Source organism: Ischnura elegans, chromosome 1 (assembly GCF_921293095.1).
Source record: "Ischnura elegans chromosome 1, ioIscEleg1.1, whole genome shotgun sequence".
In the NCBI taxonomy this organism is placed as follows: Eukaryota; Metazoa; Arthropoda; class Insecta; order Odonata; family Coenagrionidae; genus Ischnura; species Ischnura elegans.
In genome coordinates, this window is record NC_060246.1 from 6,562,248 (window position 1) to 6,588,962 (window position 26,715).

The following is a 26,715-nucleotide window of genomic DNA, read 5'->3' on the forward strand; positions in this document are numbered from 1 at the left end:
CTCCCTTTCACTTCGGCCACGCATTGCACCCTGCCCCTCTGATTATTATTCGCCATGGAAATGTTAAGTGCAGTTGGACGAGGCTGCGGCTCATACCTCATGCAGACGGCGACGTCCTTTGGCCGATGAATGAGTGAGGGCATCTGACGCTTTGGCGACGCGCACTTCTTTAAATTTCTTCAGTGGCGGGAGTTGGCTTAAGGTTACATTGGGCCGTCCTCCACTGAAGGCCGCATTCATCCCATCCCGGCGATAATTTAAATGAAATGTTAAAAAGGAATATAACTTTAGCCATATGTTCTTGCTAACGTACTTATGGCTTTCACTTAAATAATTAATTTTGGGTTTTTCCCCTCCTTTTCTTTTCATCATGTTTAGAGATCCACGAATTTCTCCTGGATGGAAGGCAATGCGTATTTATGCGCCGAATTTACTCAGATTGCTAGGAGGATATAAATGCCGTTTTTGAAAAATAACTGATTTAAGTCTCACGATGGTAAGGGGTACCACACTGTACTGCTTTTCGAATATAGCAAGTTAATGTCGTCATCATAAGCTAACGTCGTCAGGTACTAGGAAGTCACGTGGCTTCATCATACGAAATTGGGATTAGTTACCCGATATTAATTGGTAGAGTTCCAACTCTAAATGTGAATCAATTTCATTTTTTGAAATGCAAAAGATATTTCTATGTTGATGAGCCTTTGACTGATTTAAACTTCACTTTGTTTTTCTTTTGCCAGAATGAATTTCAATTTGCATTTTATCAATTTTTACGCAATGGTAGTCGTCTTTTCACCATTTTTATCACCTTAAAATATATGGAATTGCTGTTGTGTGCAGAATTATCTGTGGCGAGAGAAGCTGTCAATAAGAGAGCATTGTTTTTCAATATTCAGCCTTTGTTGTTATTTGCACTTCTTCCAGTGGCTCTTTTCAGTCTCTTTTCATCCTCTGAGGGCGAGAAAAAAATGTTCTTTTCGCCTTGTACCTCTAGTACTCCTTCCTGTCGCTGTTTCCCTCTGGATGCGATATTTTCCGCCGCCTCACACCCCTGCCCTCAGCTTGACGTGTATTGTAGTGTTATGAATCATACTTTGGTTGTTCTGACGCGTTGGTTGTAATAAATAGCATTGATGTACAGTTTTTACCGACTACATCGTGTCCTGCTGCAGAAATATTACATTTTCGATGTTTTCGCGCTGTTGTTTTATCCTTCAGAAATTTCTGGTACAGTTCTGTTTGCCAAGATAAAAACTGGAATTCATAGTTATTTCTTAAAATAGCTTTCACGTTTAAGTAAACGCTACCTCTCGATTTCAATTGATTTTATGTGCCTGCGATTAATATCGTCATTCCTCGAAGGTACGAATGTCTTCATCAATTTATGCTCAGCACGTAACTTCGCTATGGTAAACGGTCTTGTAATGAAATCATTAATTTGTTAGTGATTCGAGATCAGTTATTATCAAGTCCGTCGCGGCCTCGAGTTTCTTGCAAAGATATTTTTCTTGTACCACATGTGCTCTTTTAATGCGAGGCAAAACTTCGTGATTTTTTTCTTTGCACATTTTGTTTAATTTGGCCTCTTTAAGATCATCCGCTGAAATACAAGTTACTGTCTGCGAGAGGTGCTGGTGTCGCAGGATATTGATAAGAATAGGTTGTATTCGCCCATGATGTCGTCGCCTCATTCATTTCCTCTCAATGATTCCTTTGCCTTTGGGAAACGCAATGATCGGTGTATGTGCTCCATGGTCACTTGAAGCAGGTACGCGCCGGGTATAGTCATCACTTCGCTGCTGTTGACCTTGAAATTTAACGCACAACAGCTGGCTTAACCGGATGCACGCATGATTATTATTCAACATCCAACTTCGAGTCACCCTAAAATCTGTCACCCAAGGCTTTCTTTATCAAAATATTTATTACTCTTAGCTGTCCGTTTATGCGGTATAAAGCTTTTAGCAGCCATCATAACGGATTTTTTCACGATGCCCCTGAGTTAACTGAAATAAGAGCATTTGGAGGATCTTGAGTCATGTCATTTAGACTGACATTAAACATTAGCGGCATTACCACGCGAGCATTCGTCTTGATTTAAGGCTTGAGAAGTGCCAAATACGTTTGTTCTCGCAAAACAAGGACAGTTGCAGTGGCATTTCGCTACTCTTCCTATGTTTGTTCTTACATTGTGAAACCGAGCATCGTCTTATCATGGTGGTAATGAATTTCAGAGACAGTCATGTGCCTTCCTCGTATTTTTCACTCGTGACATCAGTTTGGATGACGAACGAAATTCAGAGGTGTTCCGACTCGAGCGATAAATCGTTTCGCGGAGTGAATTACTGATGTCGATGATTTAACCCGTTGATTGATTCATTTTAAGCATAAATGAGTAGTTGTGGATTATTTTATTATTATTGTTGTTATCGATCGCAGACTCGCGCTCGATGGGCCGTGATGAGAGTGTGTGCGTTTTTCTTGCGAATTCCGCTGTGGCTCTGAACTTGCGGCTCTGACCTCGCTTGAGATCCCGGTATATATTAATGGAGGCGACCTCGCATTTTCCCAGAGAGCATGTTGTTGCGAGCAGTGCGGCAGTATAGAAGAGACTTTGTTTGGCCCGATGACTTTGATTTATAAAGATTTTCAGAGGCGTTACGGTGAGGCATCGGATGCTAATTATCCTAAATAACCGCACAGTTGATAGATATAATACCCGTTAATTTGCTCTAATTGCTCAAAATTGTCTCTTCGTTGGATGCACTGTCAGTATGTTTTGTTAGTTTTTCGTTAAACAGGTTGAGAGCGAGTGTGAACGTCGTCACTTCTTCAATTATTTTAAGCATATTTCGTCCTAAGTTTTGATTGAATCTGCTATTTCATGTACTTAAACCATTCCTTTTTTGATACTTTAAAGCATCTTATTGAGTGCTACAGTCTGAATAGAAATGGCATGTGAATTCATCGCTGTACCAGACTTACAGAGTTGAACATCGCTCTGGTTATTCCTCCTTAATATGTATTTCTGAACAGTTCAGGAACTGTTGGAAGGCGATTTGGGCGTATATGTATATTATTTGATTTACAGTGATACAATAGGATTGGATTAATTTTCGATTATTTGTTGGAGAGAGTTTTTATACGTATTTACAGTGGCAGTGATGGAGAAGGTTCGTCGTTTTTTGCCTTCATGTTAAGAGTAGGCCAATAATGTATTCATTTATGTACATGTACCTTGATATAGTGACAAAAACTGAAATCATCATCGCGATAGCGATCGCGTAGTTTGGATGGCACTTTTTATATCGGTCGAAATTTTTATTCCGGCGAGGTTGATAGTTATCAGCAGGCATAAAAATTGCAGAACTAGCAGGGGGGATTAGAAAGAGCGCTCAAGTATGAAATTTAGAGGCAATGAATTATTCGGTTACACGGGTAGATCTTTTCCCTGTGTTTTCATTAGGTACACATGAAATTTTCACACAAATAGGTCAGCTTTTGGATTGCTGGGCCTTGAGCACGCATGAATCCTTAGGGGAGATAAGATAGCGGAGTGATTTCAAGGTCATTGACGACCTCTCTCCTCTGACACGAGTGGATGCAGTCATTGAAACCGAAATGAAAACGGAGAGATGCAGAGGAGTTGCGTGAGAGTGAAAGAAGAGTTGTCTTTTCATGCGTTGCTCTGGACCGGCCTCGTAGCGGCTTGCGCGGCAGAAGGCGAGGAGGGAGGGAGGAAAGGGGCGTGGTCGCAGGGGAGGGGGTGGAGGGGAAGTCCTTATTCGCTTGCGTGCTTTCCTTCCTCTTATTTTTCCCTCTTCTCTTGAGAAAATCCCTAATTGAAGCGCCACAAGCCTTTCACGGAGTCAGCAGCAATTGCCACAAGTCATCCGTGGGACCTATTCCGGAAATCTAATGGATAGGTTTTTGCTGATGCTAAATTTGAATCCTTTGAAAGGGAGCGTTTTCTGTCTGTGACATTCCCGAGAAACTCCAGTGTAGAGGTGCTTCGATACGAAAAAAATAGTAACAAATAGTTTATTAAAAAGTCACAAAATGTTTTGCCTGAGTACCTCAAATCCATTCACGCATCTCCTAATCATCCATGAATGTCCCTATTTGCCCCAATTTATTCCTAGTTCGCCACCGCTCTAAGTGGGAAAACCATTTACTATGACGTGGACCAGAGCTGGGATCCCTTAACGTTGCTGAGAGCACTTTAAACCTAGTACATACTAGTCGAAGGACTAGTCGCATAGTAGAGGTCGAAGGACTTGTCGCATTGCGTTGGTCCTAGTTGGTCCTAGTCCCGGAGGTAATCTAAGGGCGCAGCCTAGTCTCGGAGGTGTGGCAGCCTAGTGCAGCGGTTGGCTCCTAATCTAATGGTCCCAGGTTCAAATCGCGGTTGAATTCCTTGAGCTCTCGATAACAGAATCGTAGAAGTGCGAGGTTCTTCCCCCCCCCCTCCCTGATTGTGTGGAAATCATACTCCTGTGTCTTAGTCTGGGGTGAGTTCTACCCTCACCTTTCCCAATCAACCCTTGCGTTTAATCACCTCGAGTTATAGTCAGTTTCAATACTTCCGATTCTCTCACCCTGTGGAATTATCGAACCTTTCTCTCCTAAAAATTCTCTTTCTCACCAAATGTTTGTTTCGCCTCTCGTGTTATGACGCCGCGCCACCTGAGTAATTTAATGTCTTGGGATCTCAGTTCTACATCACCGTAGTATTGGGGGTTCAGGCTCCCCCAACCTCAATGAATTGAATTTATGAAAAAATATCGTAGGCTAAATTTATGTGATTAATCTTGCGCGAGGGAAAGGCCACACTAGGTCGTGGTACTTACGTTTCGTAAGTATTTGAAAATAAAGCGCCGTTGGATGTCGTCGTATTCAATGTATTTTCCCGTGCTCCTAAAAAATTGTCTTCCCTTCAAATGCGTTCAACGCCACCCGTGCTAATTTCCGTTTCTTTTGCATCGCAACGGCCTTTTATCGACTGATGACAGACAATTCATTGCCCCCCCCCCCCCCCCGCTTGAAATCTTCTTAACGATTTGATAATGCAGGTATGAACGCTACGAAGAAATTCGCCATATTAATTCATTTCATGCCTCTGTTTCCGATTGCTTTGTTAGAGATGTCCTTGAATAGTTTACGGCTGAAGATTTTTGCTGCAGCCAATTTGTGAGGTAAATGCATTGGGTTTGAGAAAAACTGTGAAGAATAGGGATGCTGTTGTCTCCATTCAAATCGCGGGTGAATTCCTTGAGCTCCCGAAAACAGAACCGTTGAAGTGCGACGAAATACTTGGGAGTCGTTGCGATCGTTCGACCCAATTGTGCTCCGAAATATTTTCTCCATTTTTACAGTGGATGCTATCAGGAAAATCATGCAAAATAGTGAAACAAGAAAATCTTAATAGTTTCATACTTACAATGTTAGTAGAAAATCTTAGAATCTGCCGTTTTCCATGGCGTCATCAATTGGTAATGATATTCGGTCGTTTATCTTAATTTGTTGTGTATCTTAATTTAATGATCCGTAGTTTCATGTTTACTCTCCTCATTTTCTACTGCTCTAATGGTATTCTAAAAATGCTTAGTTCATACATGTCTTATGTGATACTGTTATCATTGAAGCAATTAAAAATTGTCCTTATTGATGTCATGCATAGTCGCTCGGTCAACTTAAATTTGAAAAATAGCCATTATTTTCTGTTGGATAGGTCACATATAGTTACCATTTTTTGTTTTGTTTTACCCCGGGCATTTTAGATTGCTGATCGGATAATCAATTGCTCGAAGTATAAGAAATGAATCTTATCTCATTTTTCCTTTCCTTCTTTCATACTTTTTTCGCCTGAATGCGATAATAGTTTCCTCTTACGCAGAATATCTTGTATAGGATGATAAGCGCTCTAAGACATCACGGAAAATGTGTATCTCTGGCATTGCAGTTCAGGTAGGTGCGAATCGAAATCGTTTTAGTTCTCTTTAACTCCATTCTTGGCGATTGCTTCCAAAGTGAGCTTTTTCGAGGAAGTTTGTTGAGCGGCGGTTTAACGTGGCTGAGGAAACGGATGTGGTGGAAGCAAGCTTAATTATTTTCGTGACTTCATTTCCTCCGCTTTCATCATGTTTGACATCGTATTATGGTACGAATATGCGCTACTCGCATCGCTTATAAGAATTTTATTAAAGCATTAATTCTTTTCTCATACGTGATTATGATCTATTTTTACGTTGGAAGTACTTAGTAGTTGAGAGTGTCGCGTATGGGAACTTAGCTAATGTTACCTTTGTGGTGGCGTTGAAGTCTCCTGAGCTTGAGAGACGACGTAATTTTGGTAATAATTGGCAAATGTTGGTTAGAGTGAAATAGAACTTTAGGTGGGATTCATTGAGAGCTCAAAAAATATCTGGTATCGTATACGATGCATTCGTTCCCGTTAGCCGTCTCCGTCAATCGTTCCTTCCGGTCTGTTTCTGTCTTAGCGTTGCCATCAAGGAGGAACTGATTTCCCCTTACTTCGGAGACTTCTCCCTAGATCTAAACTGCAGACGTACAGCCCCCTCCAATCCACTCTTAGCTATATTGGTTTGGATTAGTTTTAATTGGAAACGGGCGACTGGCACTTGAGTGAGGGTGCACCAGAGTAGTGTTTTCGTTTCGCAAACACTACGCTTTGAGAGGCGCTTGATTTCGATGCTCGACTCTCCTCCCTCTTTGTCTGCATTCATTTTTAATTATTTTATTAGCAACTTTATGTTTTTGTGCCGACTTTTACTCGCCAGTTATGTTACAGAAGAACGCCGAAATTTTGGGCTGTATGACAATAACTCCACCGTGAAGGTGAAACCACCGTGAACTTGAGAACCTATCCTGTTACCGTTCACTGATCTTCTCGTCTGACTCTTAATTGGGTATTAATGAATGCATTAGGTGGAAACTAACAGACGTGAACGTATTTATATTCCTCGCAAATTACTGCTTCCGTTTGAATGCCTGGGTGATTCTGTAGTCGCCAGCCGTCTTTGAGCAGACAACTCGTACGAGCCCGTCATGGCATTGCCATTAATGCATCGTCAGATGTGTACACAGTCTTTTTCTTTATTCACTGCTGAATATTCCTGATAATTGTAATACGCTTTAAACTATGGAAGTAGCATATCTGTGTGATGAAATATTGCTGGTAATGGAAAGGTGAAGCTTTTTTTATCATGAATGGAAGAATTTTTAAATAATTTTCGGTATTTAGAGCCTCATTTAAGATTGTGATGAAGGTGGTTGTAAGAATTTGTAGGATTATTGTAACAGGATATGGAAGCGTGATACCCTCAAATGATATTCGACCTCACGCCTTGATACGGTGATGGAGCATTAGTAGTCACTCTTTTAAGGACGTTCTTTTTCATAATGCTAATCATAAAGGTATAATTTATGCTACGCCATAGGAAAGGATGTCTTTCTCTCTTCATATGCTTCCTATAGGCGAGTTGAACTATTAGTTTCGTTCGCAACCGGTCGGAGGAACGGCGTATTGCCACGCTAGCCATCATAACGTTTTCGTGCCCGAGAAAAAATAACTTGAATGTAGGCGGACCAGAATCAGACGCCTCTACCACTGTGTCTCGTCTTCATTATAATGAACTTATTACGACTTCTTTCAGCTTGTCGCAACGATAAAAAAGTCATTATTGTGGAACGAACTACATTTTCATAACTCCTTCCTCGTCATATTTTTTTTGTCAGCGTTTATTCTGGGAAGGCAGAAATGTTTTGGTAGATGGAACCGTGGAGAATCGAATAATAATAAAACCATTTAATTCGTAACGAAAGTGTGGCATTGAAATGTAGTTGCTCCTATTGAAGGATATCTCCCAGTTTCTTTCGCAATATAGGCAAATAGTTTCGAGGCTGGTACGTGGGGGGAACCGAGGTTATCTCTGCCTGTGTGGTCGTCAATTGTTTCTTTATTGTGAAGGGTTCTGAGTGCCATGATCTCTCCTTTTAGTACGCTAAATGGCTCAAGCAATGATAGAAAACAATTTACCATCGTATCGCTTTTGAGACGTGATTTGGTCCTTTGTTAATATTGCCATTGTCATTTTTATTTGATATCCATTACTATTTTGTAATAATTTTCTTCCATCTGCCTCAGGGTTTTGAGAAATAATGAATCTAACTGGTACTTAATATTACGCTCCGTATTTGGTGACAGATTGGGCAATATTTGTGATTGTAACGGGGAGATTGGTGCAGGCGAGTGATGTAAATGTGAGCAGAGTCATGGATGATTCGGTTTGGGCGTTTGGGATTCAAACCCGGTTCTGTCCGGCACCAGGTGCATCCGGACCCACGCCTCGTCGCTTCTGCTTCTTGATTAATTGGTGAGATGGGTTGAGCTGGAGGAGGAGGGGAGGGGGGGAAAGCGGAAGTGACGGTCGTTCACATTCTCTTCCGCTGAACGGGGGTGGGTGGGTGGTGGGAGGGAAGATTGCTGAGCGAGTGCATTGAGAGACTCGCGTGGCAGCAGTGAGGATGAAACGGAGCTCTAGCTGCCAATAGGACCTAGTGATTAAATGAAATCGATTGATATCGCCTGTGGTCGGTGCTTATGGAGAAGAGAGTATATTTGCATATCCCTCACCATCATGGAAGAGGACAAGAAATGGAAGTCTCGTCACAAATTTCCTCCTTCAATGTCTCATTTGACCTAAAAGGGATTTGTCTATTTGTTTGCTTGTGTATCTTAAGTCTCCATATCACCATGCATCAATATTTAAATTAATACCGTGGTGTACCTGATTAATTGACTTCAGGTCGTCAACTTCGACGATTGCTTTCGGAGAAATTCTTCGCGATTTTTGTACTCGGTTGCTTCAGTACTTTCACCTGTCAATAACACAATTCAACGGAGTTTTTGTGGTTGCATTCCATTCTCGATTGCAAGTCACCGAGTAGTTGTCCGTTTTGTCGCCGAATGTTACCTTTCTCTTTCGAAAAGCCTGTTAAATTGACGAATTAAATAACGCGCAATCAAAAAAGAGTGATTATTTCACTGTGGGGCTGTTAATTTAAATTATAAACCCAACATTCTAGACTCCAGCAATTAAATGTCCAGCTATAATTGTTTCCTCTCGACGCACATTTACTTTTGGGCGGATTTTTTTCGGTCATTTTCTAAGTCGTATGTGTAATCCTAACTTCTTAAAATGTAATCCTAAATCCCCATGATTTATATTCCTAACTTTAATATAGTGTAGCTTGAAAATGACGTAGAACACGTCGAAACCGGTTGCAAAATATTAAAATAGAATTATGTGGAAAGTACAATGTGCTTTAATGTATTCTATCTTTCATACTCTTGACGTCGTCGCCGCTATTACACTGTATTAGGAGTTTTTGACAGAATTTTATGCGTTTAATCCTCTTTTTTATTGATGAAATGTGATAAAAGGCTGTGATAATTATTTTTTGAAAGTTTTGACCTGGTTGTCTCGTTTTATATTCTCCAGGAAATCGATAGTTTGCATGGCCGTCGTGGCAAAGACGCACACTTTCATTTTCGCGATTATAACGTGTGAATTATCCGCGGTTTACCCTCCACGCCATTTTCGCAAGAGCCTTTCTTCCGCCTCTCTTCACTTCCCGATTGGCGGCGCTGACAGTTGGCCCGTGACGCAGCCGTGCAATGGCGTGCCCTCCGTCGCGCACGCTCACCCGTGAGCGAAGAAGGGCGTCTGACATAAGAAAAGCACGGCCTTGCCAATGAACTCCTCGACGGCCGTTTCCTTTAATGGCGACATCCCCTGCTCCTATCTCCATCTTGAGACGTTCGCATCGATTCGAAGTGGAAAATTCTGCTATTGCATTGCGCGCGTTAGCGGAGGTTTGAGCCTCTCGTAATGGGCATAAAAGGCCCCCAAGGTGATGCCTCTGCATCTCGCATTCCGGTCGGTCTTTGGTCCACGCTCATTATGCAGAAATAAATGCCTTCGTCCTTGCGTCATCTTCACTACCGATTGGATTTTTGCCCTCTCACCTATTAATATCTATGGATTGGCTGGTGCTTGTCGTCCTAGTGAAGTACCCGACATTTTCCTCTATCTATGCGATACATGTGGCTTCGGTCATAATTTTCCAAGAAAATAATGTATAATTTTGGGTCCCATTTTAATAAGAATTATGGGGATTGAAAAGAGGAAAATAAATTGAGAACTCATCTGGACTGTAGGATATTAGGTCATGAATGAGGCTTTGCACGCGATGGGATTGTAGAAGTGAGTCCTCTCCTTGGCTTCGTTTTTCTTTCATCGATGGCTTTTCTTTTTCATTCAGAGACTGTGCTCCCTCCTTCCCTCCCCGCTCACCCCCCTCCACCCTGAAACAATGGCCTAACATTGGATAACAATCTTTCCTCCTCTTTTACTTTTCTGGTGGCGTCGTTTGTGGCCAACGGACGTCCGAAATCGCCAGTGGAGGGCAACGCCGAAACAAAGACTCCTGACCCCAAGGATTGTATCCGCGACACGTGCCTGAGTTTTTTGATCGTGGTTTATCTGGGGGAAGAGTCGATGGGAAGAATCGGAGATATTTCAAACCCGAGTCCGTTGAGATAATGCGACTTCGTTTGCGTCCCTTCGATGCCCTCCTGTACAGTATGATAATCATTTCAAATGCTGCATTTTATTGCTATTATAAATACCTAATTTAACTGTTCTCTTGCAAGGACATCAATTGTTTGCGGTCATCGAATTTTTTTTCTAATTTATGGGAACTTTTTTATCACCTTTGAAAAGGGGAAGATGTTAAGTTCTTAGTGTTACCAAGTCACCTTGAATTTTAGTTTTTATTAGGGATATTGAGAGAGAGCACAGGCCGTAGAGTTGGAATATGTAGGATTTCATATCTGTAGGTATTTTGAACTTGCTTCTGTGTGTAAAGTTGCCCTCTCGAGCATTTTCAAATTCACTGGGTCCCCTCACACGTGGGGTAGTCTTGGGTTGGGGGCTTCTCGTCTTGATTTTCGACTGCTGTATGGTGGAATGTAGCCCTGGAACACGTTCGAGATGAGTATGAGAACATGGCGTCTGCGATCCCCACTATCTACTCTCTCCAGTTTCACGTGCTGCCAGTAAAAGCGAAGGCGTTCTTTGGCGAGGGCGCTCAACCGAGTGGTTGTCTCTCGTAACGAGTGAATCGAGGCCTTGGCGTCGGATCCCTTTGCAGTGAGGCATTAACAGAACTAAGTGCAGAAAATTCTCGCGTCCAATTGGTGTATTTCCTTGTTGAGCGGTGGCGAAGCGAGAAGGGACGAGACCGCACCAAAAGGGGACATCCTGCTTGCCCCCCGCTGCCCCCCCCCCCCAACAGATCGAGACATGCATCCTCGTGCTTTTGCTCTCTTTTAGCCATTGGTCAACCCTTGCCCCTTCCCGATGGCCGTCCTTGCCCACCGAAAAAGGCAACGAGGAGGGAAGAGTAAACCTCGTGTATGTATGTTCCTCGGGGGCGTCCCGCAGGTGCTTGCGGAATGTAAAGCTTCACTCACGCGATGCTTTTGCCGTTCCTTCCAACGATGGCGGAAGAAAATGACCGTTTCACGCAATCATATTCATCGATGGCTCCAAGGGTGGGAATCTCATCCCTCATTCGATCCCTCGCCGCGTCCCTTTTTTCGTCGCTCTAACCACCGCTGGAACCGTCTTTCAGCCAATCAGAATGTACGGCCGCTAACAACGATTGTAACGCCTCGCTTAGCTTTTAATTGAATGAAAGTTGTAAATGTAGAAGGTGATGGAATAAGGGACAATGGTGGGAATGGCCGTGTGATGAATGATGGGCCAATGGGCGATCACTCTTTCGGTCCCTGCAAAGCTATCGCTGGTGCTATCACTCTGAGGGACGGACAAAATGATCAAATTGTGTGATTGACGGAAGGTGTAGGGTTCGTTTGTGTGGTGAAGGGGTTGTGGGGAGGAAATTGGGGGGCGTGAGGGGAGTAGGGGAGAATCGTGTCACGGCAACCACTCCTATCGCAAACCATGACGTCACCTCTCTTTATTCTCTTCCCTCCCTCACTCCTCGTCTCTCTTCGCTTCCCTCTCAACTGTGCCGCTGTCGTTCGTGGGAGTACATCTCCCTCATGAAGAAATGCGCAACTCATTCTCGGCGTATGATCTGAGCTGATTCACCTCATCTATGGAGGGTTTGCATGTTCTCAACTCGGTCCATATCGTCCGACATTTCGATGCCTGAGTCATTTATTGTCAAATCTTTAGGATGACGCACGACTCGGTCATCGAATTGTTGGCGGTTGTGAGTGGACCGATTGGTCCTTTGGAGAACCCTTACGTAGCCTTCCAACGATTTTATATATGTACCACGAAAACACTAGATTGTACGAAAGTCCTTTTTGGGTCTTCAAGCTGTGGAGACTCCCCATCACCGCCGAATTTTCAGACGACCCATTTGTGCTTTGGAATGAACGTCAACAGACCTGGTATCATTCATTTAGAGGGAACCAATGACTCAATGAGATGGAGACAATGAAAGAGACCAAAAAGAGCAACCTGCTTGCTGTTATTTATTTTTGCTTCGGATTTCGCCCTTGTGTATGTTCAGAATCTGGTTGGTTGCGAATAAAGGTATTTTCATTGGGTTTCATTTACACCAGGTTAATCTGGAGAATGTATCATTAATATACGTTGACTACAGGTCTTACTCGAAGTATTAATCCAAGAATACCGTTCAGGATGTTGTATGTATCATAATCTAATGGATATGGTGAGTGCGAGATTTCGTCTGTCATCAGCCCGACGATGTGATCCTGTAACGTGCCAATTAAGCGTGCGTTCGACTCTCTGTACGGTCGCAAATGGTCGCGGAAAATTTTGCTATCCATTCTTTGTCATACATTTATTGATTGCTCTCCAATTTTTGCCACCCCATTTTTTCCGTAAATTTCACCCCTTCAATTTCATGTAATCAATCCAAGGGAAATCGTTCATTGCACATGGAGAAGTAAATTATTTTGATTTTATTTAGTTATAAAATGGACGTATATGAATTTTTATCCCATTAAATCGGTGTATTTCAATCTCAAAATTGCATCTTCGGAATCGGTGTGGTAAATCCGTGAAATGAAGGGACTGAATGAGAAGGTGGCGATGCTTACACGCAATACGGTTGTGTATGTGATGTTGGTATCGGCACCATCGGGTCTTTAGCTACTTTTAACCACGCGATTTTCTCGGTAAATTGAATGAATTACATGATTTGACTTTTATTCTTTCATATCTGTGCCACGATTAAATTTGTTTGCCTCTCCGTGATGTTTCGGTGAAGGTAAATGACGTGCTTTGGTTGTCTAAACAATGCGCGCGATGATATGCGGCTTCCTTGACCTTGGTTGGACTTGGCGTGTGTTCATAAACTTAATGGACACAAACGAAGAAAGCTATGATGTCACTCTGTTGTGAACAGAGGAGGAACTGCTTGATTCGAATCAATTATTGAGTTGGAGCAATTCTTGTCGGGTTTCTCATAGCACAATATGTCCAAACAGGCTTCGAGGAGGATTCGAGAGTCCAAAGTCTCAACTTCAAATTACATTGACCACAGGCGTGAAACGCTGATTATTGCGTTCAGCTCGGATATGCTGAAAGCTATGCGAGCTGAACATTTGTTTTTTCCCATGTCATCTTAACTAATTCCTCAGCTATTTCCCATTTGATGCAAGTCAGTTGTAATTCCTAGTTTGTGTATTTATCGTAATTTTTAACTAATACTTTTCATAAAAACTCATATCGCTCAAAATACGGTCTAATGCTTTTTAAGGAGATGTTTGTAATCCTTAGGAATATTTTGGATGGGTGTAGCCGGGATTAGTAAATGCGTAGTAGGGTGCACTTCGGGAAAGGTCGAAATCATAGGTCATGCCTTTGACATAAGCTTATATCAAAGGCATGTCCAAATCACTTTTCATTATTTTTTATTATGTCCAAAAATCACATTTCATTCGGGTAAATCTTCCATCGCCTTTGGCAGTTCACCTCTGGAATATTTCAGTCGAGAGAATTCCACCTCTTAATTACGTAAAAATGGGTGGAGTAGTTGCGACTTCTCGGAGTAATAATGTGGTGGTTGCTACTTTGCAATTTGGAAACAATGACAGCAGCCCAGAAATCAAGAGTGGAGGCTTTCTAAATGTGGTGCTTCAGAAAAATTATGAGGAACGATTCGATCGGTCGAATAGTAATGAGGAAGTCCTATGAAGGGTAGGAGAGGAGAGAATCCTCGTGAAAACCTTGATGAGAAAACGGAACAGCCTTATAGGCCACATCTTGAGACATGATGGCCTGATGAAGACAATCGTCGAGGGACAAGTGGATGGCAAGAACGGAAAAGGAAGACCTCGAACGAAATGTAAGCAAGATGTAAAGAAGGATGTGAAAGAGATGATATGCGTAGGTGTGAAAAGATTAGCTGATGGGAGAACTGAGTGGAGAGCTGCGTCAAACCAATCCTAGGACTAGTGATGATGGACTCTTCCATCACTCGCAAACTGCATGTGAATGTGGCTGCCTCCCTGTTCCCAAGGTATTTGAATTTAAAACGAACGCATCGCTATCGCCCCGCCGATTGATTTTTCTGTGATTTAAATAGGTCGACTAATATCTTCATTCTTAGATTGCAAAGAGTATTCCCCTATCAAATTCTGCCGTTACCACTAATCTGGAAACTTAATCTCACGTTTTAACTGAGTTAGAATTTTCGTATTTGGGATGCTATTGTTAAACCACGGATTTAAAACATTTGGCCGTAAAAAAAAGTCAGCCAATAACGGCCGCATGTCATAGAACTTGAGCTGTTGACGGCATTGATTAATATTGTGGATATGTATCATATTTTGAGAGAGCTTCCCTGTGTATGAACTGTTATTTGACCTTCCAGTGGCGACCTGTGTTGTCTCCGTTCGGCGTGCGTTTCGTTTCGCGATATCTTCTGTTTTGCGTGAGATTTGTAGCGTTGGCATCGTCGTCACCCACCCCTTTCCCCCCTCTACCGTACCAGAAGAGCCTTCGTGGCTGCCAACGGCGTAGTACTTCCACGAACATGTGAACAACAGTGAGACTCTCGGTGAAATTTTCGTTGCACTTCGGAATGCGTGTTTCCTGGCTTCTGCAATGCCGAGTGGTTCTAGTTGTGTCTCTCCTCCCAAAGGGGGAGCGCCTTCCTCTTCGCCGCTTCGTGTTTATTCTCGCAATGACGCGTTCTCTCGCTTCCCTCTCTTGCCCTCCGCATTCCTCGCGACCCATCTCCTCTTCAAGGTCAGCCGAGGCAGCCTCCAGAAAGACGGATTTTGCATTGCAATGCAAAGCGCTGCCTCGCCCTTCAAATGCCTCCATATCATTGTGTACGGCTGGAGATAATTAATTAATCAAGGTAACAAATGTAAACTTTTTCTTGCAGCAGGTTTGTAAATTGGTGGAATTATCTAATTTTGAAGGCCTTTTTTCAGTGTTGAAATCTCCTTTTCTTCCAATACGGTTTCGTATCCTAGATATGCAGCATAATAAAACACGGTCTAGGGGAGAGGAGGCGAAATCAAGTGTGTGGAACAGGTAAAAAAGGATGAGAATGAGGAGAAATGTACGGAGGAGTGAAGGGATTTGCTGACGGGGGAATAATTGGGTGGAGAGCTGCGTGTTACCAATCTTAGAATTGTTGACCAGCGATGACGGTACACCAGTGATATTCCTCCACCTTTCTCAAGTCTCTTTGTCCGTTGCCTCTATAAGGCGGTTTCTCGCGTAGCATGCAAATATTCTCTCCATCGTGTTTCAGTTGAGAAAGCCTCGAATTCCTTCGAATGGGATAGGTTCGAGTGAGACGTATTGCATTGCTAATGCTGTCGTCCAATTTTTGCTTGCCTTTTCCTTTGAGCCACACAAGATACATTTCTTTCTTCAATGCAGTGCTGAAGCTGCTATTATTATGAAATTTCCTGAATCCCGCAGATTGAAGGATTTGGGATAATTTGTGGACGGGTCTATAAGATATAACCTAAATATCTGCGTTGGGAAAAGTTTTCCAACATGAAAAGAAAGTCCTTATAATTTGTAAATTGTACAGTGGTTAAAGGGAGTTGATGACCCTATTAACGTTGCTAGTGGTTCAGAATGAACACGCGAAACAAATCATTTTTTTAAAGAAATATGGCGGGAATTAACTGAAATAAAACATTTCAAAATGGGAGGAAGCGTCAGCGAATGCATGAGTTCCTGCAGTATTTATTGTTTCCACTACGATTTCCACGGCGATTTTTAACCTGCGGTACGAGTTCACCCGCGTCAGCCGACCCTGGTTGGTATTCCGGCTGCTTTTGGCGTTGACTGCCGTTTCCACCGCAAGCTGTCACCGTTGTCGGGAATAAGTCGCTGAAGATGAGCGTAGTGTACCATGGCATTCTCGTGGACGATGAGCAGAGGATCAGGTGGATGGATGGCAGGCGGTGGTGATCTGCCGCCGATGTGCATTGAGAGATGTATTTGAGGGAGGGAGGGAGGGAGAGACGTCCTTGACCCGTCCTCTGCGACCCCTTTCAACCCCCGCTCTCCCCCGTGGTGCCCGTCGCATCGCCAGGAGCTCTCAAAATAACAACCGGCAGCCATGATGGTCGTCGCTACCAGTTCTGCTGCTTGCTTCTTACCCCGCCCCTCTTATCGAGGTTATGTTCCGGTGGCCAATCAGACATTTTAGGGTGTAATTTACTAAGTCATGTTTTCGGCGAAAGAGCGCGTGGAAAGAGGGCTTAGGTGTATCAGGTATTCGAAGATTATTAGGAATTATATGTATTCGGTTTCGATTGAGAGTTATTCTAGGAAAGCGAACGAAAATTGTTTCTATGTTGCAATGATGTGGTATATTAATGACTATTTGATCATTCCTTTGAATTAGATGAATCGTCGCGACAAAAATTAATTATGTCCATTGAGTTTCTTACCGAATCGTGTTATCAGCTATTTGGTGGAAGGACAGCCATAATTTTCTTTCAAGTGTATTTTCCAAATTGTGATCCTGTTGAAATATTAACGGTGAACAATGTGAGAGGCACAGTTGGTAACTTGGAAGTTTTCACCGCACATCAGGTTGTCTATATTTATACTCCTCGTGTGGTTCTTTCTAATGCCCAAGGTCCTAATGTATCGAATATTTAAATCGTATTCCTTTCCTTCTTTCATTTCTGTTTTCATGCTTAGGCTTTATATTATTCATTTGTTATAAAAATGTTTTTGTCTCTTTGATCTATGCACCGTACGAACTGCATTTGCCAGATACGTTACTTGTTTGCTCGTAGTAAATGATATCCAACAGGTTGACGCACGAATGCCGCGACTGTGGGAGAAATGAACGCACCATGTTAGAAGCTGCATTGTGCCCGAACGAGCGGAATTTCATGTGGTCCTCAATTTTTCTGTATAAAGTTTAACGGGAGGAGCACACAGCCTAGCACAAAGGCGTCGCTGTGGTCAGTGACATGAACATTTTTCCCTTTCAATTTCTCTCTTTTATTTCCTCCCTTTAGAGATTCGACCAATGGTGGGAGTCAATCGGGAAACGAATTTCGCTGCGTTTTTGTTATTTTCATCATGGCTCCTCCTCGCCCACGCCGCGCCTTTCGACCGAACCAAATCGTTCGACATGGCAGGGCCTTTTTTCCGGCATCGTGATTTTTCCCACGACTCCACCCCTTCCATTGTCCCCATCAGAGTAGTGGCCAGCGGAGGAGGAGTGGTGTTGGCGTCTCTCGTTTGGTTCATTTTGGGTGCAGTCCCCTCCTTCTCACCCTCTGCAGGAGTGTGCCTCTTTCCGTGCCCGTGAATCTGGATACGTCATCGTGGTTTTTTGTTTGTCGATCTATCTTTGCCGCTGTTTGTTCTCGGGATGCTTTCCCACTTGGACAGACACTCAAGGTTCTTCCTCGGAATGCCTCAATGGAATGTTTGACTTCAATTTTTTAGAAGCCCTTCCAGCTTGGAGGAAGAGTTCTCGGGTTTCCGGACGGGTCCAAAGGTTTTTCAGCACCGACGTTTCGAAGGCTAAGTTTGCCATCGTCTTCAGGGTGAATTTTTCACCCTGAAGACGACGGCAGACTTCGCTCTCGAAACGCTGGTTCTGAAAAACCCTTGGACCCGGCTGGAAGCCCGAGAACTCTTCCTCCAGTCTATTCGCCGGGAAAACCTTAGATCCTCCCTTCTAGCTTACTTAGCAATTTGGGGTGTACTTCCGTTGTGACTCTTTTTGTTCGATGAGAACTGAGGTTTCTTTTTTTCGTTGTCTGGAGAGCTGTCATTGTTTATGGTGGAGAGTAGGAGGTTCGATGAGACATCCGAAAATGCTCACTTTTGCGACATTCATTTCCTTTTTTCTTTGTAATCGAAAAGTGCCATCTAGCGAAAGCTTTGGTGAAGCGAAACAACATTCATAGATTATTACGGAGGCTTCCGCGGTGACTTGATTGGTGATGGTTTTCCGGGTTTACACCGCGTTGATTCATGTTTTTGCGGACGACAGTTTCGGGCGCGTTCCAGCTCCCGTCTTCGGGTCCAAAAACATGAATCAACGCGGTGTAAACCCGGAAAACCATCACCAACATTCATAGATGTTCTCAGTTCCTGGTTTGTCGGTTTATGCTTTCATGTTCTTTTATAACCGTTCTGATTATGATTTTCTGATTGAATTTTTCACGGATTTACATTGTGGAGTTATTCTTGGACGCTCTCCTTATTGTTACTGTTTTTCCGCAGTGTGGGATTAAACTGCCCCGTGTCTAAGTCACAGGCAATGTAAATCTTCCGAAAAAATTGGCTTTAATCAAACGTTAAACAAATTTCACGTTATTTATCTAACTCTTAATGGGTACTGGATCTGCTCATCATTACAAACAGTAGGTATAATTTTGTTTCGTCCGTCGAAAGTTTGATAGTCCTCTAAGAAGTCACTACTCTGTACTCTTATTTATAGTTTGGTAATGTTTATAGAGCTTCTGGGTTCTCAAAGTTGCGGATTTGATTACGAAGTTTTTTTTGGCATCTGCAGACCTGAGTTGTGATAAAGCCATTGTTGTAAAGTGTCGGTGTGTTCTAGCATGTTATGGTTATCGTAGAAAATTCTATGTTGAAATTCAGGGAGAGCTGCTTATGTCCCGAAATCAGTGATACTGATACGTGTCGGTTTTGGCGGTTGCGAATAAATTTCGGGGAACCGCGTCCTGTTGGGAGGAAACTTGAAAAGGATGAGGCAGTGCTTTGTGCTTCGTAGGAATACTGGAGGAGAATATTGGGATCCGTTTTTGGGAGTTTGGATGGCAGCTGGGGAAGGGAAATGTGTGAGGAGGTAGGGTTTATGAGTGAAAATAACAAGAGAGGGAATGCATTCATCCAGTGGAGTAGAAAAACGAATTATCATATTTTGTAATTACTTTTTATGTTAGTGACCTTGCCGTAGTGGCCGTGTAAGTAATTACGAAGTGCTGAGAAGAGTGATTGAAAAGAGGAGTCTTCTAGAAAGTCTAAGGAGAAGAAAACGAAAGAAAAAAGAAAGGAAAAGAAATTCATGGCCGGATGAAGACAATCGTGGAAGGATAGGTTGACGGGAAGACATCTCCGAATGAGTGACACAGGGCAGATTATAAAGGATGTAAAAGAGAATAAATATGTCTATATGAAAAGGCTAGAGGATAGGAGAGCGGAATGGATAGCTGTGTCGAATCAATCTAACGATTGTTGACTTATGATAATGATGATTGCTATTTGAAATTGAAGATACCAAATCACTTGGTGATCGCAATATCCGTTGAAACCTGAACGCCTCAACACTAATATTCACTTGAAGTTTGGGGCATTTAATTTTAAATGCACAATGTGGGATTCGTCATTATCGCATGGAAAGTATTCGTATATTAAGGTATTCGTACACACATATTAGAGGGAGCTCGATAGGATGTTTTTATGTTTGGATTAACCGAGTCGTGATTAGGTTATTTTTAGTGGAATCAACTGGATCGGGTTGGTTAGGACGAAGCTTGGGTCAGTTCTTGATTCATGATTTTTTTTCGCCTCGCAATTTATACTCCCTCGTAGCTCATCTCCGTCGGGAACTTTAATTGATTGCCCAATCACGGCGAGTGGCGCCTCGATCGAACCGCGGAGCGGAGGGATTGGACACTCCCGAGACCTCGGCGAGGATGCCTGTTCCATCGTTTGGGAAGCTTTTTTTCTCCTTTCTTGGCGGCCCTAACTGACCGTGACGGGAAATCACGGCTCAGGCCTCACCGTTCGTTCGTCTGGAAATCATTTTAGAAAAAAAAACAGCTCCGGAAGAGAGGTGTGGGGTGAAGTATCTCCGAAAGTAATCCTCTGTTGTCTGCAAAGATGCACGCACACAAACATGGTGCATATTTCCGCTAATATTTCGAGGATGGTGCGACACTCGCGATATCTTCCGTCCATTCCCATTCCGCAAGCGTCTGAATTTTGGCATCTGCCTCCGTGCCGAATTTATCGTTAGGTTGCTCATCATTTGTGTGAAGGTCGTTCGCCGAAAGAGTTACCCTGTAATACCCTGTAATGCGAGAGCGCATGGAAATATTATCGAAAGACTGGCGGTTACGTTTGAACTCCCGCACCTCCATTCTCTATGCGCTGCCCAACCATATCCTCAATCGGCACGAACCCGATTTCAGAAAACCTACTATCAAAAGAATTACTTCTATTGTCTCCAATAACAAAAAATTGATCATCAGGCAAACAGTTAATTGGAGCGTCCTTGACACTCACAATGAAGAATCTGAGCTTTTCCCGGTGAATAGCATGAATGAAGCCTTCTCGGGTTGGAGACCCGCGTGGCTTTCATCCTTGACACTTGCGAGTTTTTTTTTTACAAGCAGCAGTCTCTTCTAAATGAAAAAATGACTTAACTATCTAGCCTACATATTATTGACTGGTGTATTAGTTATATGATCAGTTCGCCAGAAACATTTTAGAAACGATGGATTCAACCAAGTAGCAATCTTAATTTTTTATAATTAGCATTGGTTAATAAGCTGCTAAATAATGCGACCATTTTTTTATTTGAGGGTATTTCCTTGTCTATGATGCAAATTCTACTATAAGGCGTATCGGGACAACTAAAGTTTACGTTTAAGCGATTAACGCACTTCACAATTTACAATCCATAGTTGAAAAACAGTGCGATGTTTGTGGCGAAAGCAGCGATTCCGTCTCTATTGCTGTATGCCCTTCGAGTTCTGGAAAGAAATGCCATTTCGAGCCTTTCCTCTGTAGAAGGTATCCATCCGAATTCCGAATGTGTGACTAACGAGTGGACAGTTGGTTATAGCTGGGTCTGCCCGGGGCCCTGGAGAGACTGCAGAGAAACGGTTGAAAAACGTAGATATGTTCTTGTTGGCCTGAGTGGCAATGCTTTCAATTCGTTCGTGCGCCTCTCCCCTATCCGTTCCAAGTTGTTGTGACATTGCGTCTTCCTTTATCGCTTCGCAGCTATCTGTTGGGCGGAAGTGGTCTTTCATCACTGCCAATCTTCGCCTCCAGTCTTCACGGAAACCGACTTTCCTTCCTTCATGCCTCTTCCGCTTACCAAACACTCTCCGCATTTGTAAACTACTCTCCATTAAAGTTTGATTCTCTCTATGAGTGGTCCATACTCAAGCAATTTTATCGTCCACCCAGTCGATCGCAGTGCAAATGTTTTTTTCTGGATATTTCTCGCAATGCTACGTAAATGTTTTGTTGTGATTAATGACTTAAAGGAATCTTAGAAAATTGAAGATACATCGGTTTAACTGTCTCCTTCATCGAGTGCATTGCACTTGTCTTTTTAAGACTTTTAATTCAAACTCGTCAAAGCAACAAATATCCTAATGTCGTATATGTGATCATGGTGAACATTGACTTATTTTATAAAAAAATATTTGATAAATCTGGATTTTTACTTGCTTGACTGAAATGCATTGTCATAGGACTTTTTGTACATGACTCTCAACTGGAATTTCCTTTAGAAAAAAAATTTATTTAACCAAAATCTGGAGGTAGAATAGGTTTTCCTTTTCACTGAATGAAGAAAGTGTGAATTTGCTTACTGGTAAAGGCAAACTCTTGGAGTTTTCTTTGGGTGGCTGAAAGCCTTCGAAATGGAAGTGAGGTTCCAGAAACAGCGATTACACTGACTGGATTTAGACCTTGAATGAGTTAACATTAGGTACATTTTTTTCTGTATTTGACTTATTGCATAATTCTGAAGGAGGCTGCTAATGGCAGTCTGTGGATTTTATTTCTTTTTATTCGCCAGCCAAAGACATTTTTATTTTTAAACTACTCTAAAAATACTATCATTAGTTTGTTGTGTTCCGAATGACAGAACACAACATATATTAATCTTCGACCCAAGTGTCTTGGCCGAAGGCTCGACCCTTCAGACGACCACTCGGCCTTTAGATGTCCCCCCTCAACGCAGACATGCGACACCCTTGACAGTTCCCACGCCGAAAGCCCCGCAAGCATCCTCAAGTTAATGCCATGGCAGTGTCCGATCAGATGGATAGAGCCAGAGGAGGGGACGATGTACTTAACAAGTTGATGGTCAACTATAAAATTTGATATTTTTTGTGGTTGGATACGTTGATACCCTAGAGTTCACACCGTTCCAACAACATTTAATATGAATAATTTCATGTCGTGCATCTTTTCTTTTTCCTTTTATTATTTTTTGCTAGGTCCTGATTTCAGTTTTCTTTACACTAAATTTATAAGTTAAATTATAAATTGAAATTTATTAGCATGTATGATAGTATGATATTTATGCTCAATGTGTGATGACCTTGACTTAAGATTCTCTCTGGACCGTGTAAATATTCATCCAGGCCTCGACTGGAATGTCTTTCATTTCCATAGTCTGCCGATGGTAAATATTTGCAGAATTATTATCGCAGTATGTCAGAGAACGAGATGCCGACTGAGCATAAGTCCACAAGGACGTTTTTGTTGTCGGCCCGTCTAGTTTTAAATTGAAGCCGAATTTGGTGGGGTTTACCATGTGCAAAGTTAGTCGTTCCATCTTGTGGATACTTGTCGGTATTAGTTTTATTTTAAGGTTGCGGCTCTTTTCCAGATAATCTGTTTATGCGTACTTTTTAGGAGAGAACATTTAATTTAGTTGAGGGTATTCATTGCGTGTTTATAACCGCGATAGATTCAGCAAAATGAAGGGAGAGAGAATTAGAATTTATGGATAATTTTTATTTGGTCTAAATGGTATCTTTGGAACTAATTCTTTGTTTTTTCATTTGCAGGACCTTCCTCGACCGTTTGGAGCAGAGTTCGGCTCACTTGTCGTCTATCGTAAGTGGCGATTAACATCCCTATATTTTTCTACGTCAGCCATCTCGCCTACACCGTTTCATCTCTTGATAGATGATTAACCGTGGATATATTGGCTTCATCTTGTTTATCCCGTTATTAAGTGGCACATTGGCTTCACATATTGCTATCGGTGTATTCTTAGCGATTGAAAACAATACCAGCCTTATTTTTCTTGGTTGTTTCTTTTAGGTGCTGCAGCCTTCACCTTTTCTTTCGGTTCAATTTCGCTAAAAGCTATTGCGAGGAGTACTAAATCAGATTAAGGATCGATCTTTTGCTTTGTATGTAAATATGCATCTGTTTTGTTCAAATTAAGTTCTTTATTGAACGTTTTGTGACTGGGATGGTGTGCAAATGTGGTAGCTGTCCGTAGGTTAACAAGCATAGTCTCCGTATGTGACGTATAATGGCTAAATTCGTTACGTCTGTAATTATCCGTGGCCATGAACTTCAGTTGAAAACAAAATCCATCCTCAATGATGCTGGTCTTGCACGGTTCGTCAGTGTGTTTAATTCCTTACATAATTCTTCTCTTAATGCCCTAACTCCTGACGACTTTCGCTGTCATCATCTGGAATTAAATTGACCTCGCAGGGTCATCGCTTATGGTATTCGTCTTCCCTATGTTTACTTCTGTCATGTTCCTTCGGCTGATCATTTGTTGCGATCAAGACCATAAAGTCACTGGTCTTTTGGTATTGAAAAATTGTCGCCATCTCCTCTGGCTTGAGATGTATTACTTTCAAGCTGTAGCTGAAAAATCTCTCATCATTTGCTGTAAATTATAGTCAAAATTCCTCTTTTTCGTTTTATGCTATCCACAATTTACTTTAACTAGTTTATGGTATCCTGCGTAACTATTATAGGGCGTATTTTTTTGGAATATTTTTGCCATATCATTCTGCAACCTCCAGCGTGTTTGGCAGTCGTTGAATATTTTTACCCAAACTGGACTGAGCATACTGATGAGTAATTTAAGTGTTTTTCGCTTTGTCACTTACACGTATACTTTGGCTCTCGGCAAGCATGAACCATTCGTTCCGTTACAGAAAAGTGTACCCGGGACTGTATGCACACCATGGCTGAAGACTTGCAATTACAAAATACGGTAGCGGCTCGTTAGTTCTTTTGGGAACATTAATTTCATTATGTATGCGGATAGGCTACTAACTTAGTACGTTCTTCTTTTAGAATGTCTAATGTAAGTTTTAAACCGCGATAGGCTCTGTTGCGCTCCTTCAAACTAAAGATGTTATTTTGAACCTCTCCGTTCTCGATTCTACTTCCCTGATTTTATGGGCGTCATTTGTGTCCAAAGAAAACGTGAATGTGGTAGTGAAGACATTCTTCTCAATTGCTGCTCCGCCGTTTTTTGCTTTCCCGTCGTCTCCTCTTCACGAGCATATTTCAACTCTCTCCTCCGTCGTCTCCTCTTTCTCTTTCATTCGCACACGCGTCCATTCGAGAGGTGGCCCCCCAACCCCCTCCATCTCTTCCCTCCTCCTCATGCACTTATACTTGCCCCCACACATGTTAGTTTGTGAGGGAAGCCCTGTTCCCTTCGTCGACTCCAAGACTAATGCTAATGGAGCGCATGACCCTCTGTTTTTTTTACGTTGATTCGGAATCCCGAAGAGAGAAGCAGGCGAAATGGGTCGATTAGCCATTTAGTCGAGGATTGACGGATTATGAGCCAAGCGACACGGCGTGCATTTCGAGAGTTCTTCATTTTATTCTCCGCCTTCTCTGGTGTTTTATTTCTGTTGTCGAGCAAACCTTTTGGCCGTTGAAACAGCACACTTTCCTTCATGAAGTAAGATCATTTCCTTCATTTCTTTGAGTTTCGTTTTCGAGTCAAGGAGTCCTACACTCTTGTTAAAAGACACTCCTGCTTCTCTTTTCTTACACAAATAGACATATTCAAGAGCTGAATATTAAATTGCCTAGGCTTTTTGCGCAGCGTATAGGTCATTCAGTTTTATTGGTCGTAATATTTGAGGAATGGGAAAATTCTTTTACTAACCTCATTATGCTTTATTTTCGCTCCCTCGTTTCCTTCTGTATAAACGCCGCGGTGTCATGAAGTGTACGAGCCCATCGTTTTGTAATCAAGCGGTTCCATTTTAGTACTGTACTGCTAGAAAGTAGTCTCATTTTTCCGTCATTATGAGTATTACTATGATTGGATGGAAAAGAGTTATAATTTGACATTGATCACCGGTCTCCTTGTCAGATGAAAATATTGTCTTTGACCAAGTCGATGCGTGGGCTGTGTATTTTCTTTATTTGTTAGCCGATTGTGCAATTATTTATTTCCAATACCGCTCTGATAAATTATGCATGAATCCTCGTTGTCGGGGGAGCGTGCTTCCATTGAACCTCTTTTGATTCAACAGGAATAGCCTGATATACCTCTAAACTTCCGCTGTGTTGGGGAAACTGTCCATCTGTCAGGAATAGTAGGTCTTATACCGCTTCCTCACATCTCCTTCTTCATCTTCCCTTGGTTCTTATGCTCTTGTAATTTTTGGTAATATCTACTCTTATTATTTTCATTTTTCATGCCACACTTGAAAGCTATTCAGGTTCATCTTTGTCATTTCCACTTCGTGAAGCCATCATCCGAATTGAAAAGATGGAATGTGTCGTCAGTCAGCTATTGTTTCTTTGTGGGAATGGTTTTCATTGACTTTCCGTCACAACTTCTCGGGAGGATACCTAAAGGCAGAAGAGCATTATTTATTCTGTCATTCTATTGTGAATGGGAACTTAAATACCTCATGCTTACGTTACCATGGTGATTTATGACGTAGGCGCACTTAAGGGCTGTATATTTTGACCGTAATTTATGCTAATGGAGGTTTAATATTTATAGATTTGTGAAATAGTTGAGTTATTTAGGGTAATTTTTAACTTCACGTCCACTGGGAAAGGTTTTTCTGCAAATTGTAATTTTGTGGATGTAAATCGGATTGCAGAAAGACATTTGCTTAAAATAGCGCCAATATTCCCTAGTAGATGGGAAGGTTGTCTCTCCATTTCCCAATAGTCCACGTATTAGGGCCCTGAAAAAACGCAGTATTCAACGAAGGATTCTTCCTAAATGACTCGAGTACACTAATGACACGTGCTAGTTCACTTATTTCACATTTCCTTCCTCAAAGAAATCATGTCTAAATATTGTGTTTGTACCATAAACCATACGGTGATGTTCCTAAAAAATGGACCTAGAAACTGGGAATTGAGAAATTCTCTTGAC

The 26,715-nt window shown here is 42.2% G+C and overlaps 1 protein-coding gene across 6 annotated transcripts in view; it reads left to right on the plus strand.

The window, feature by feature from the left end:
• LOC124155224 (thymosin beta) overlaps positions 1–26,715 on the plus strand; it is a 176,965-nt gene that overhangs the window by 23,017 nt on the left and 127,233 nt on the right. For all 6 annotated transcript variants that reach the window (XM_046528985.1, XM_046528951.1, XM_046528943.1 and 3 more), the window contains exon 2: positions 23,387–23,435. The gene's annotated coding sequence lies outside the window, so the exon portion shown is untranslated. The remainder of the gene's footprint in view (positions 1–23,386; positions 23,436–26,715) is intronic.